This window comes from Bos taurus, chromosome 13 (genome assembly GCF_002263795.3).
Source record: "Bos taurus isolate L1 Dominette 01449 registration number 42190680 breed Hereford chromosome 13, ARS-UCD2.0, whole genome shotgun sequence".
NCBI lineage: Eukaryota > Metazoa > Chordata > Mammalia > Artiodactyla > Bovidae > Bos > Bos taurus.
The window spans coordinates 29456501-29469251 of record NC_037340.1 but is presented as its reverse complement, the minus strand read 5'-3'; positions in this window follow the sequence as shown (position 1 = coordinate 29469251).

The following is a 12751-nucleotide window of genomic DNA, read 5'->3' as shown; positions in this document are numbered from 1 at the left end:
CCGGACATCAAATTGCCAACATCTGACGGATCATGGAAAAAGTAAGATAGTTCCAGAAAAATATCTATTTCTGCTTTATTGACTATGCCAAAGCCTTTGACTGTGTGGATCACAATAAACTGTGGAAGATTCTGAAAGAGATGGGCATACCAGACCACCTGACCTGCCTTTTGAGAAACCTATATGCAGGTCAGGAAGCAACAGTTAGAACTGGACATGGAACAACAGACTGGTTCCAAACAGGAAAAGGAGTACGTCAAGGCTGTATATTGTCACCTGCTTATTTAACTTATATGCAGAGTACAGCATGAGAAATGCTGGGCTAGAGGAAGCACAAGCTGGAATCAAGATTGCCGGGAGAAATATCAATAACCTCAGATATGCAGATGACACCACCCTTATGGCAGAAAGTGAAGAGGAACTAAAAAGCCTCTTGATGAAAGTGAAAGTGGATAGTGAAAAAGTTGGCTTAAAGTTCAACATTCAGAAAACGAAGATCGTGGCATATGGTCCCATCACTTCATGGCAAATAGATGGGGAAACAGTGGAAACTGGCTGACTTTATTTTCAGGGGCTCCAAAATCACTGCAGATGGCGATTGCAGCCATGAAATTGAAAGACGCTTACTCCTTGGAAGGAAAGTTATGACCAACCTAGATGGCATATTCAAAAGCAGAGACATTACTTTGCCAACAAAGGTCCGTCTAGTCAAGGCTATGGTTTTTCCAGTGGTCATGTATGGATGTGAGAGTTGGACTGTGAAGAAAGCTGAGTGCCGAAAAATTGATGCTTTTGAACTGTGGTGTTGGAGAAGATTCTTGAGAGTCCCTTGGACTGTAAGGAGATCCAACCAGTTCATTCTAAAGGAGATCAGTCCTGGGTGTTCATTGGAAGGACTGATGTTGAGGCTGAAACTCCAACACTTTGGCTACCTGATGTGAAGAGCTGACTCATTGAAAAAGACTCTGATGCTGGGAAAGATTGAAGGAAGGAGGAGAAGGGGATGAGAGGATGAGATGGTTGGATGGCATCACCAACTCGATGGACATGGGTTTGGGTGGACTCCGGGAGTTGGTGATGGCAGGGAGGCCTGGAGTGTTGCAGTCCATGGGGTTGCAAAGAGTCCGACACGACTGAGCAACTGTTCTGAACTGAACTGAGTCACTTTGCTGTACAGAAGAAATTCATACAACACAGTAAATCAACTAAACTTCAATAAAATAAAAATGCTTTTATTTAAATCCTTTTTAAATAAAAACATTTTATTTAAATAAAAAGCACTTTCTTATTTAAATGCTTTTATTTTAATAAAATGCTTTTATTAAAAAAGCATTTTTTAATGGTTTTCATTAAAAAATGAATTGCATTTACTTACTAGGAGTTCTTTTGTGGAGTGGATTGAAATTTTCCAGACTGTAAGAATACATTAGAATGTAATTTACACTTTTAAATGCTGCACAGGTGAAAGTGTTTTCAGCTAGGCAGTTAGGATACAACTGAACTTGTCAGGGATTAGCGGCTAGTAACTTTAAAATGAGAATAAAAAAGCTTTCGTGTGATAAATAGCCAAAATGGTTACTGTTTCTGGATTTTTGTCATTATGTGTAAAGCTCCCTACTTTATTATTAATTATAAAAGCCTAATTTTAGGCTTTTTACAACCTTCATGTTTGTTTTTCTTTAGTGCATTTTGAACCTTTTGAGAAACTAATCATTTGAAGATAATCTGATCTTAAAATCGGGTCATATATCTGTCTCATTTTTTAGGATATAAATCTAGGTAATAGGAGCACTGTGCAGCAGGTCATTCAAACCCATAATGTTTAGTCTGGTCTTTTGAGGGGCATTTACTCTCAGGCAGTGCCGCTCAAACTTCTGCAGGTGTGTATACAGGTCACCCGGAAAATGAAAGTTGCTCAGTTGTGTCCGACTCTTTGTGAGCCCGTGGACAATACAGTCCATGGAATTCTCTAGGCCAGAATACTGGAATGAATAGCCTTTCCCTTCTCCAAGGGATCTTTCCAACCCAGGGATCGAATTCCGGTCTCCCATATCGCAGGCAATTCTTTCCCAGCTGAGACACAAGGGAAGCCCACAGATCACCCGAGGATCTTGTTAAAATGTAGATTCTGACTCAGTAGGACTGGGTGGGACCTGAGACTCTGCATTTCTAACAAGCCCCCGAGTGATGCCCAGGCTGCTCTACTAGGGACAACACTTTGAGTGGCAAGGGCCTAAGTCATGGGTCCTGAGTTTGACTGATCTGTTTCCTTCTGCTAAACCCACTAAGGTTTTTGACAGAGCTGAATATAATAACAACAATAAAACAAACAACAACAAAGGCACAAGATTTGATTCTCTCACATAAATGAGGTCCGGATGTAGCCAGTTCAGAGTAAATATGGTAGTTCCACGAAGATGTTAGCGACTCAGCTCTTTACTTTCTGCTTCATTTCCTAGTGGTGGGTTCTTTTTTAACCCACAGTCCAAGCTGGCTGCTGGAACTCCTGGTTCCAGGAGCGAGAAGGTAGAAAAGATCTGTCTCTAAGCTGAGCCAGCTCTCATTTTGGGGTATAATTACTTTACAATGTTGTGTTTATTTCTGCTGTCCAACGAAGTGAATCAGCTATATGTATACATATATGACCTCCCTCTTGAGCCCCCCTCCCACCCCCATGCCATATCCCACCCCCCTAGGTCATCACAGAGCACCAAGCTGAGCTCCTGGTGCTGTAAGCTCCTTGTGCTTCCCACTAGCTGTCTATTTTACACATGGTAGTGTATATACGTCAGTCCTAATCTCCCAATTCGCCTTACCCTCCCCTTTCGCCCTTGTCCACATATCTGTTCTCTACGTCTGCATCTCTATTCCTGCCCTGGAAATGGGTCCAGCAGTACCATTTTTCTAGATTCTAAACATACGTGTTAATATACGATATTTGTTTTTTTTCCCTCTGACTTAACTTTATTCTGTATGACAGATTTTAGGTTCATCCACATCACTACAAATGGCCTGATTTCATTCCTTTTTATTTAGCCAGGTTCTTTAGGGCAGCCTTTCCCTTCCCTCTCCCTTCACTCCCAGTCCCCAAGTTCCATGTCCCACTCAATACTCTGCTTATGTGTCACTGACGAGAACTTAATCACATGCCGAGCCCTGCTGCAAGGGAGTTTGGGAAATAAAAGCTTTTAATTGAGTTTATTGCTGCCCAAATAAAATCAGGATTTTTTTTTTAAACTGAGGAGGAAGGGGGAGAAAGAGTTTGTGACCACAAGCCATCTCTGCCACAGAGCACACAATTTTTCTTCCTGTGAATCTTAGTTATAATTCCTGGTTGTGGTGTGGTTGTTTAGTTTCTAAGTCGTGTCTGACTCTTTTGCAACCCCATGGACTGTAGCTCACCAGGCTCCTCTGTTCAAGGGATTTCCCAGGCAAGAATACTGGAATGGGTTGCCATTTCCTTCTCCAGGGGATCTTCCCAACCCAAGGGTCGAACCTGCATCTCCTGCATTGGCAGGTGGATTCTTTACCCCTGGAGCCACCAGTGAAGACCAAATATAATTGTTGAATCAGACCTTAAATACTTCTCCCTCCTTGCTATTTGATTCCATTGTAAATGTACCTAGCTCAGTCGTTCTTTTTTTGTTTGACAAGAAGTGGCTACTGTTTTTCTATTTTATTTTCATTTGAAATGGCTTTCTCTCTCTTCCTCCCTCTTTTTCTTGTGTGTGTGTGTGCATCTGCACGTGTGTGTGTGTGTGTGTGTGTGTGCATTTTTCGGGTATGTTTTTACCCCAAATCCATAAGCACACATGTTAGAAGTCAGACAACCTGACTTCAAAGAGTAACAAAACTCTGGGCTAAAAACTTTCATCTAATCAGTGGCGGTCTAGGGTAGACATTACCCCTAATCTACTCTAGATTTCAGGAATTCCAAGCAAATGACCCTTTAATTTGGTTCCTAAATACACATGAGAGACTAGATAAAGTACAACTGAAAAGTTGTAGTTCTTCATTTGAGGGTAGATATGTATAGTCTACATTTCACTAAAAAATGATAAATACAGAATGAGTTACCTTGCCACATAGGATAAGAAAAGATTTGATTATCAGATCCCTAAAAAGCAGCAGAGAGTATTTTGTAACCCAGAAGCCCTACCTGTGTTTTTGAGCAGTGCTCAGGTTGGTAAGAGTCTTTTTAAAGCAAATATCTCAGTTTTTATCCTCTGAGTCTCATCCAGAAGAAATGATCATCAGGTGCCCATTCTAACACAGTGTGTTTGAAAGAAAAACAATTCCACCAAAGGAGAAGCAGAAAAGGGAATGAGCAGTGTGTGTTACCAAGTTTGTGTTTGGTATGCTTTTCAGTGGCAAAAAGTTTTGAGAATCTGGGATTGTGTGGGTGCATCTGGTGGTGAATTTCTAAGGTTCATTGGGATTAAAATTAAAATTTTAATGTGTGAGGTGGATAAATTAAAATTTTAGATGTGATCGTTGGGAGAAGGAAGATCGTTAGATATCAGTGAAGTGGATCAATTTTAAGGTAGTATTTTCTTTTAACCAGGGTGTAGTTGCTTTACAATGTCATGTTAGTTTCTGCTGTACAACAGCATGAATCAGCCATCTGTATACATATATATCCCCTCCCTCATGGATCTCCCTCCCTCCCCTGTCCCACTTCTCTAGGTCATCACGGAGCACAGAGCTAGACCCTTGTGCTGTACAGCAGCTTCCCACTGGCCGTCTATCTTACACATGGCAGCACTCCCCTTCCCCTCTTCCTCGCCCCAACCCCCCATGTTCACAAGTCCATTCTCTGGGTCTGTGTCTCTGTTCTTGCCCTGCAAATAGGATCATCTGTACCATTTTTCCAGATTCCACATTATATGTGTTAATATACGATATTTGTTTTTCTCTTTCTGACTTACAGTATTTTTTTTTAATTTAATTTTATTTTTAAACTTTACAATATTGTATTGGTTCTGCCATATATCGAAATGAATCCGCCACAGGCATACATGTGTTCCCCATCCCGAACCCTCCTCCCTCCTCCCTCCCCATACCATCCCTCTGGGTCGTACCAGTGCGCCAGCCCCAAGCATCCAGCATCATGCATCGAACCTGGACTGGCGACTGGTTTCATATATAATATTATACATATTTCAATGCCATTCTCCCAAATCATCTTACCCTCTCCCTCTCCCACAGAGTCCAAAAGACTGTTCTATACATCAGTGTCTCTTTTGCTGTCTTGTATACAGGGTTATTGTTACCATCTTTCTAAATTCCATATATATGCGTTAGTATACTGTATTGGTGTTTTTCTTTCTGGCTTACTTCACTCTGTATAATAGACTTATAATATTTTTTAAAGCTTCTCGGGTGATTTCCCTGGAAGGCTGTCTTAGGTTCTCTGCACACCATTCAGACAGCTGCCTCCCTGTGGAGGCAGCTCCTTGGTGTCGGAAGTGACCTGTACCTTTGTGTCTTTCTAGTCTGCTGGTGGACTCTGCAAGCCAATACATATAATCTGACAAGCTGTGCACTTTCTATGAACATATACCTGCTTATGAAGACACCTAGTCAATTATACTGTGTTAGAGATGAACTAACCTACACTTAGAAAGGAAATGGCAACCCACTCCAGTATTCTTCCCTGGAAAATCCCATGGACAGAGGAGCCTGGAGGGCTACAGTCCATAGGGTCCCAAAGAGTTGGACACGACTGAAGCGACTTGGCACTGCACAGAATAAAACAAGAAGGCAAAAAGAAATCATAAAGCTATATAATACAGGCCCACAGTCCATCACTGAAACTACTTGGAGCTGGGTCTTCTTAGAACTCATAATTTTTCAGAAGAAAAGAAAAGATAGCATGATTCATATACTATATATTTCATAATTTCCTCTGGGCTTGTGGCCGCACCCTCCCATAAATCTAGGTCAGGTTTTGTCATCAGAAGAAATCCGGCCAGGTTTTGCCTGTCAGATGAGTTACAGAAAAGAACTTTGTATTTTCCAAGCTTTTTGGATTTCTGGATCTTGGATGAGAGATTGTGGCTCTGTGGTGACTCCAATCATTGAGGGTTTATCAATCATTAATGAAGACTTTGGGCCTTCTTTGATAAAGCCTCTACAGCCCATAGACTAGTGTCCGATAGACAGAACTTCTTTCTTCTATAAAGGAGCTGAAAACACCTGGGGGGCCTCAGAAAATTAGGACTTCTGGGGCCTTGTTTCTTTCTTTTCTGGCCCCATGCCTTCCAGGAGCACAGGGCATGGTAAGCACCGAACACCTGCTCAGGGAACCAGTGCTCACCGGCTGTCTTCCTTCCCAACAGGTAGGTCAGCAGTGGTTTCTCCTCTTCAGGTCATGGTAGCCTAGAAGCCGAAAGGAGTATCTGTTCCTCCTTTCTGCAGCCCCCCACTTGCTGTCCCGCAAGCCTCCTCTCTCATCAGACTGAAAGTTTGCTCAGACTCTGCAATCCACTACCCTGACAATCAGCTGCATAAGACGTTGTTTGCAGGGCTCTTGCCTTTTTTCCTTTTGAATTTTTTAAAACCTATTTTGGAAAGACCAGATCAAATGTTGGCGCCTTCTTGATGGAGCAGCTATAAATACATTCTGAGGGACTTTGGGCCGTGCAATTTCTAGCAGGCAGCAAACTTGCTGGCCTGCTCAGTATGACCTAAGAATGTGTGTACCTGGTCCAGGAATTTATTTCTCCTCATTTCTGAGTCTTCCACTGACAGCCAGATATTTACTTCTCATATATCTCTATTCTTCCTGAATTTTAAATGAGTAAATTCCTTGTTCCTTTCAAAAAAGAAATCAGAGTTTTTTTTCCTCTTAAGTTATATTTGTATGTTTTTGCCTCCCTAGAAAGTTTAGGGTCATAGCACCTTGTCCCTCGGTGGTATGTGCTCAAAAGCTTGGTTCAGACCCAAACTCTGAAAATGACCTTTAGTTTCCTTTATTTTCTCTAATATAGTTTACTGGTGGTTCCCCCAAATTTCATTCTACTGGAAAATCTTATTAATAGCATCTTGACTGTAAGATAGAATAATAAGATGGAAAGAGTACTGAATTGGATTTGAATTCTAAGTTTGCCTATGGTTGGTTGTGTTGGTTGTGCCTCTGTTTTTCATCTGAGAATGTACCAGTTCTACTTAATTGCATTATTGGGAGGGTTAAATGACAAATATAGGTAAAATTTGTAATAGAGTGCCTAGCTCATGGTGGACACCTCAGCAGATATTAGCTGAATCTGAGTTGCACTTTTATCTTAACGATTTCATTTATTGTCACACCATTGTACATGAATACATTTAAAAATATCTTCTGGGTGCAATGCCGAAAGACTACATCGCAGCAGGTGGGATCCTTATAGCTCAGTTGGTAAAGAATCTGCCTGCAATGCAGGGACCCTGGTTTGATTCCTGGGTCAGGAAGATCCCCTGGAGCAGGGATAGGCTACCCACTGTAGTACTCTTGGGCTTTCTTTGTGGCTCAGCTGGTAAAGAATCTGCCTGCAATGCAGGATACCTGGGTTCAATCCTGGGGTTGGGAAGATCCCCTGGAAAAGGGAAAGGCTACCCACTCCAGTATTCTGGCCTGGAGAATTCCACTGACTGTGTAGTCCATGGGGTCACAAAGAGTCAGACACGAATGAGCGACTTTCACTTTCACTTTTCATGCAGGATCCTAGTTCCCTGACCAGGGATCAAATCCCAGCATTGGCAGCATGGAGTTTCAACCACTGGACCTTCAGGGAACTCCCATGAAGACATTTTAGAGATGAGGAAGTGAGGCAAAGGAGACACTTAGCAAGTTGTTTCCTGAGGCCAAGAAATGAATTCAGTCACCTGACTTCTGGACTGGATGTAACTATCAGGCTGAGAAACTCAGGAATGAGAGAGTTGGATCATTTGGAAACCTGGGCTTTAATCATTGGGAAGTAGGAATACTCACACCACATCCTCAGGGTTCTTAAAGGATATGGCAAGTAAATAATGAACATAATGCATTCGAGAATGGCACCTGTGATAAGTAGTGGGTTGTCTCTTTTATTTGAGATGACTTGATGTTTCTGGAGCATCCTTTAATGTTACACCCCTCCATGACGCTATTGCATCTTGTAGGATGCAGGAGACTGTAGGTCAACTGTCTTGAGTCAACCCTCTGCCCCAAATAAGTATGAGTATGTTCATGGATCTTTTTATTGCAGCCACATCTACCAGTTCTTTGGAAACACCTGGAAAATTTACTCATTATCATGTCTCTATAAAACCCATTAAAAACTAGTGAAACTCAGCAATCTCAAATGAAACACTTTGTGAGCTGTGCTTGATTTGAACGACTTTAACTATTAGTAACTTTCCCACCTGTCTTCCTTTTTCCACTAGGCAAAATAGATTATATACTGTAATGTGATAACTTATTGTTCTAATTTGAAAAGTTGCTTTTCACTTGTTGAAATTGTTAGAAATGTATGGGTTGGTATTCTTTTCCTATTTTCCGAGTAGTATCAACTATTTTCATCTAGCCTACACGTATTGGAACACACTCCAAAGTATAATATCTTTCTTCTAGAGGGAGGGGAAAGTGTGTAATATAGTCCTTGAGAAAATAAATGAATATGCTTTGCTTAAAAGCCTACTTATACCTTAATTTTAAACCAAGGACTTCTATGAGTAAATAATATATGTTTAAAAGTTCATTTAAATGCTTCCACTAATCATCGCATAACTGAGATGAAATTTTCCGCCAGCTGTAAGAATGATGATGAATCAATAACTTAATATTTTGTGAGTGACTCAGTAGCATATGGAGAAGGCAATGGCACCCTACTCCAGTACTCTTGCCTGGAAAATCCCATGGATGGAGAAGCCTGGTAGGCTGCTGTCCATGGGGTCGCTAAGAGTTGGACACGACTGAGCGACTTCACTTTTCACTTTCACTTTCATTCATTGGAGAAGGAAATGGCAACCCACTCCAGTGTTCTTGCCTGGAGAATCCCAGGGATGGGGGAGCCTGGTGGGCTGCCATCTATGGGGTTGCACAGAGTCAGACACAACTGAAGCGACTTAGCAGCAGCAGCAGCAGTAGCATATATTTTTGGGGGTAGGTTTTGCTTTGAAATAATTTTTAACATGAGAGTCCCTTGGACCTCAAGGAGATCCAACCAGTCCATTCTGAAGGAGATCAGCCCTGGGATTTCTTTGGAAGGAATGATGCTAAAGCTGAAACTCCAGTACTTTGGCCACCTCATGCGAAGAATTGACTCATTGGAAAAGACTCTGATGCTGGGAGGGATTGGGGGCAGGAGGAGAAGGGGATGACAGGGGATCAGATGGCTGGATGGCATCACCGACTCGATGGACGTGAGTCTGAGTGAACTCTGGGAGTTGGTGATAGACAGGGAGGCCTGGCGTGCTGCTATTCATGGGGTCGCAAAGAGTCGGACGCAACTGAACTGAACTGAACTGAATTTTTAACAGAAAAAATTTCAGTTTCCAGAATAGCACACAGAACTTCTGAATATTCTCCCCCAGATTCACCAATTGTTAACATTCCACCATATTTTCCATCTCTCTCTCTACAAATACATATATTATTTTTTCTCAACCCTTCGAAATTAAGTTGCAAAATGTGTGATGCCTTGTGATATGCCTTTAGATGCCTCTAAATATGTCATTTTGTATTTCTTTAAAACAAGAAGATTCCTGACATAGCCACAAGACACCCATTCAAATCAGGAAATTAACATTGGTATTGTACAATCTTCGGTTCACAGGTCCCCACTCAAATTTCATTGATCATCCCAATGATGTCCTTATATGTCCAGAAGCATGCATTGTAGGAAGCTGGCATGTCTCTTTAGTCATCTTAAATTTGGAATCCATTGACTAGTCTTCTCTTACTCCCTGGTGGCTCAGTTGGTAAAGAATCTGCCTACAATATTGGAGACCTGGTTCCATCCCTGGGTTCAGAAGATCCCCTGGGGGAGGGCATGGCAACCCACTCCAGTATCCTTGCCTGGAGAATCCCCATGGACAGAGGAGCTTGGAGGGCTACAGTCTCTGTGGGGTTGCAAAGAGTTGGACACGACTGAGCGACTTTCACACTTCACTATCTTCTGTTATCTTGACATTTCTGATGTGTTCAAGCCAGTTACTTTGAAGAATGTCCCTCAGTTTGGGGTTGTCTGATGTTTTGTCAGTACATTGATTGAACGAGTTATCATTAGATTCAAGTATATCACAGGAATATCACAGAAATGACTCTGTATTCTCAGTACATATTATCAGCAGGTACGTGATGTTGATTTTAACTATTACTGGTGATGTTGATTTTTTAAAACTTTTTATTTTGTATTGGGGTATAGCTGATTAACAATGCCGTGATAGTTTCAGATGAACAGAGAAGGGGACTTAGCCATACATACACATGCAGCATTCTCCCCCAAACTGCCCTCCCCTCCAGGCTGCCACATAACACTGAGCAGAGTTCCATGAGCTGTACAGTAGGTCCTTATTGGTTATCCATTTTAAATACACCAGTGTGTACATGTCGATTCCAAACTCCCAAACTATCCCTTTCCACCATTCTTCCCCGCAGCAATCATAAGCTCGATCTCTAGGTCTGTGAATCTGTTTGTTTTGCAAGTTCATTTGCATCATTTCTTTTTAGATTCCACCTGTAAGCGATGTCATACTACATTTCTCCTTCTCTGTGGTGATGTTGATTTTTATCATTTGGTTAAGATGGTGTCTTTTGGGTTTCTTCACAGTAAAGTGGTTTCTTTTTAAAATTTTTATTAGAGTATAGTTGATTTTACATGTTGTGTTAGTTTCCACAGTAAAGTTAATAAGTAATTTGTGGTGGGATATTAATAAATATTGATAAGTATTCATTACAATGTTAATAAGTATTTTGCAGGGATATAGTTTAAGACCATATAAATATCGAATCCCTCATTAAACCTTTATCCATTAATTGCGGCATCTACAAGTGCTTCTTACCTGACCCAATTATTATTAAGGTAGCTGAAAATTAATTTTTATTAATTATATATGCTACCGTTCCTTCTATACACATTGGTTGGCATCCTACTATTATTATAAGACAAAGCTTTCTCTTATTTATCTATGTCAGTATGGCTTCATGGATTCCTATTTTATTGAATGAGTTATCGTCCTCTACTGGTATTATTTATCATGATGCTTAACCTGGCCCAGATTTGGCCAGTGAGAGCCTTTTCAAGGTCCTGTGACCTTTGACAGTCCCCATCATTCTTGGAGAACTTCTTATCCCTCACAGAAGAAATTCAAGCATGTCTGATACTTTTGCTGCCTCAGCCTTGGACTCATCCATTTCTGTAAGAAGCCCTAGTTAATTTTTAGCTGAGAATGGTACTTAGAAATCTAGGTTTAGATATTGAATATGCTCATTGCTACCAGGGTGTCATCAATTCCATGTCTTCTCTGTGGGTAGAACTATCAGTTCAGTTCAGTTCAGTTCAGTCACTCAGTCGTGTCTGACTTTTTGCGACCCCATGAATTGCAGCACACCAGGCCTCCCTGTCCATCACCAACTCCCGGAGTTCACTGAGACTCACGTAGAGCTATATACACACACATACATTATCTATGGGCCTCCCAGGTCATGCTAGTGGTAAAGAACCCACCTTCTGATGTCAGAGATGTAAGAGACACAGGTTTGATCCCTGGATTGGGGAGATCCCCTGGAGGAGGACATGGCAACCCACTACAGTATTCTTAACTGAAGAATCCCATGGACAGAGGAGCCTTGCAAGCTACAATCCATTGGATCATGAAGCGTCAGACACAACTGAAGTGACTTAGCATGCACATAAATTATCTGTATCTGTGTATTCTGGCGGAGAAGGCGATGGCACCCCACTCCAGGACACTTGCCTAGAAAATCCCATGGACTGAGGAGCCTGGTAGGCTGCAGTCCATGGGGTCACTAAGAGTCGAACACGACTGAGCAACTTCACTTTCACTTTTCATTTTCATGCATTGGAGAAGGAAATGGCAACCCACTCCAGTGTTCTTGCCTGGAGAATCCCAGGGACGGGGGGGGAGCCTGGTGGGCTGCTGTCTATGGGGTCACACAGAGTCAGACACGACTGAAGCGACTTAGCAGCAGCAGCAGCAGCAGCAGCATATATTCTGGAAATCTTGTGTTCATGTCAATGGCTTCAGTTATAATCCAAAATCACTTGAGTTATTCTAGTCTTCCCTTTTTCCAGGTTTCCCCTCTCTAACAGTGGGAAGTCTGGCTCCTGTTATCCTCAATGTATTTGATTAATTCTTTGAGATGTAACCCATCTCCTGTTCTTCCTGGCCATCTTTTCATCTCCAGCGCTTCTGATTCACATGGACCAGTGCAGGTCAAGAGCTAAGAGGTTCCCCGAGCCCTGGTGGTATGCTGGCTAAGAGTGCTTCCCCTGTATTGTTTTGAATGAATCTATGAGGGGCTATCATCTAGTGGCTGAGTGGGAGATCTCTACAGTCAGAACGTTAGGTGTATATAACACCTATGCCACTTGCTAGCTGTGTGATCCTGGGCAAACCAGTCAACCTCTTCTAGTCTCTAAGATTTCTCTCTTCAAAGAGAAGCCATAGCAGGAGACAGCAGTCTCTGTACTTCTTGCTGCCTTGGGGACAGATCTTGAGTCTCAAAATAAAGGCTTCTGTCTTCTCTGCTCTAGTAGCCACTGAC